The sequence below is a fragment of the Mandrillus leucophaeus genome, unplaced genomic scaffold (assembly GCF_000951045.1).
Source record: "Mandrillus leucophaeus isolate KB7577 unplaced genomic scaffold, Mleu.le_1.0 Scaffold30, whole genome shotgun sequence".
In the NCBI taxonomy this organism is placed as follows: Eukaryota; Metazoa; Chordata; class Mammalia; order Primates; family Cercopithecidae; genus Mandrillus; species Mandrillus leucophaeus.
This window is the reverse complement of record NW_012103143.1, coordinates 2,660,789-2,663,880: the sequence shown is the minus strand read 5'-3', so window position 1 is coordinate 2,663,880 and position 3,092 is coordinate 2,660,789.

Sequence of the window (3,092 nt, the reverse complement as noted above, 5' to 3'; positions counted from 1 at the left end):
AAAAGGAGACAGAGAAAGGAGGTGCTCTCTTACAACACTTGCAAACAACCAGATCTCACAGGAACTCACACACTCTATGGTGAGGTCAGTAGCAAGAGGGATGTTGCCGTTCATGAGAAACACGTGGCCATGATCCAGTCACTTCCCACCAGGCCCCACCTCCAACATTAGAGATTACCACTGCATGTGAGATTTGGGTGGGGACACACATCCAAACCATATCAGCACCTGTTCTAGGCACTGGGGAGACAACAGTGACACCACCAGGTTCTGGCTGTCTCATTAGTCCATTTTCATATTACTGTAAAGACCTTCTTGAGACTGGGTAAGTATAAAGAAAAGACAGTCAATAAAGAAAAGACAGTCAATTGACTCATAGTTCAGCATGGCTGGGGAGGCCTCAGGAAACTTACAATCACAGCAGAAGGCGAAGGGGAAGCAAGAAACCGCTTACCTAGCAGCAGAGGAGAGAGAGTGAGGGGGAAGTGCCGAACACTTTTAAACCATCAGATCTTGTGAGAACTCACTCCTTATTACAAGAACAGCATGGGGGAAACCGCCTCCATAATCCAATCACCTCCCACCAGGTCCCTCCCTTGACACAGAGGGATTACAATTCAAGATGAGATTTGGGTGGGGACACAGAGCCAAACCATATCACAGAGGAAAAAGAGAACAAGCCAACCGGTTGAAGGATCTTAAGTGTTCTGAGGCAAGTAAGAGGGTCATCGGGAGGGGGTGGTAGCTGGCAGGGAGGGTGACCCACTTACAGTGGGGTTGAGCCGAGACCTGAGAGACTCGACGGAGCCAGCCTGGCCAGTACAGCAGGGCAGCAAGCGTCTAGGAGTAGCGGGTGCAGGGCCTCCAGACTCGTTGCAACCCGTGGGCGACCCCCACAGGTGGCTGTGTATGCCCGGCATGATGCTATTCAGTAGATATTTGATCCTGATTAGTAAAAGAATGAATGGTGCAGCCTTGTGGGTTGCTCTCTTGCTTGGGCTACTCAAGCTATGCATAATTCTTGGGTTCTTCGATTTATTATTTTTATTTTTTTTTTCTGCTTTTGTGAGTGTTCGTTGTTGTCGTTTGTTTGTTTTGAGACGGACTTTCGCTCTTTTTGCCCAGGCTGGAGTACAATGGTGCAATCTTGGCTCATTGCAACCTCCGCCTCCTGGGTTCAAGCAATTCTCCTGCCTCAGCCTCACAAGTAGCTGGGATTACAGGAGTGCACCACCACACCTGGCTAATTTTGTATTTTTAGTAGAGACAGGGTTTCACCATATTGGTCAGGCTGGTCTTGACCTCCTGACCTCAAGTGATCTGCCTGCCTTGGCCTCCCAAAGTGCTGGGATTACAGGCCTGGCCAGGGCTCTTCAATTTATACCAGCTGCCTTCTAGATCCCTGCAATTTGGAAAGACTAAGTTGGATCCTTAGTCCTTCCCTTAAACCCTACTCAAGATGATGTGATTATTCCTGCGATAAAATGAGAGTAAGACCTACACACACACATCTGTATGTAAATACCCAGAGAGAGGGGTGGAGAGATACACAAGACTCAAGTGTGATGGGGCTGGTGTGGTGCTCAAAGGGACCGCAGCTTGATCTGTAACATCTGAAGATTTTAGTAGGAGAGTTTGCTAAGAAAAACCTATCTGAACTTTAATCTGAAGAAGCCACTAGAGCTTGCTTTCTGTGGAATCCTGCTCTACAGATGAAATGCCAGGGCACACAGGATGTGGTGCTGCCGAATCTCACTCCTCGTTGCAGTGACACGACCAAAAAGTGGAATTCAAGTGTGTGTGTCAAGTTCGTATGTTGCCTGGAATATATTTTAGGTCATTCACATGGCAGGAATATTCCAACAGTGAGAATTTAATGTCCAAAAATAATCTTTCATATTAGGAAGTCCTGGCTAAGTTCTTTTTGAATGTCTTCAACCTGGCGGCCCAGATTTAAGAATTCTCAACCAGGCAAAGTTTTCTTTCTTTCTTTTTTTTTTTTTTTTTAAAGACAGAGTCTCACTCTGTTGCCCAGGCTGGAGTACAGTGGTGCGATCTCAGCTCACTTCAGCCTCCACCTCCCGGGTTCAAGCGATTCTCCTGCCTCAGCCTCCCGAGTAGCTGGGATTACAAGTGTGCGCCATCATGCCCAGCTAATTTTTGTACTTTTAGTAGAGATGGGGTTTCACCAAGTTGGCCAGGCTGGTCTCAAACTCCTGACCTCAGGTGATCCGCCCGCCTCAGCCTCCCACAGTGCTGGGTTTACAGGCATGAGCCACCATGCCCAGTCCCAGGCAAAATTTTCTTGATTTTTGAATGTTAAATGTACAGCTAAACAGTACGTGGTATTGCTGTGCCTTGGGTACTATCCTTTAAAAACTTAGAAAAGTATTTAATTTTTAAAAGTGAGATTAGAAAGCTGTTTTACATTCTTTATTTTTACCGAAACAGTGCCTGAGTAGACAGTACCTGAGGCTGTCTCCCCAGCACCCACTCCTGCCAGTCCTACGCCCTTTGCAGTTTCCGCCATCACTTGAACTAAACTTTCACCTCTTTTCTTGATTAAACAGTGATATCTATTAACTCCTTAAAGATGAAATAGTTCATTCCCTACCCAAAATTTGAGACTTTCATTGTATTTGTGACTTTTTTTTTTTGAGAGGGAGCCTTGCTCTGTTGCCCAGACTGGAGTGCAGTGACACAATCTCAGCTCACTGCAACCCCCATCTCCCAGGTTCAAGCCTCAGCCTTCTGCGTAGCTGGGACTACAGGCGTGCGCCACCACACCCAGCTAGTTTTTGTATTTTTTAGTAGAGACTATATATGTTGGCCAGGCTGGTCTCGAACTCCTAACTTCAGGTGATCCACCCGCCTCAGCCTCCCAAAGTGCTGGGATTACAGACGTGAACCACCACGCCCAGCCGTATTTGTGACTTCTATTTCGTGACCAACTCCATCAGTTGCACCTGTAAGCTGCCTCACCAGGGATCGGGAGTGAAAGCGAGGCTGCGAACGTGCAGTGCAAGCCCCTGCCCTCTGTCCACCCGCAGCGTTCCCGGCCGGGATCTGTCCTGAGAGCTCGAGGGTAGTAA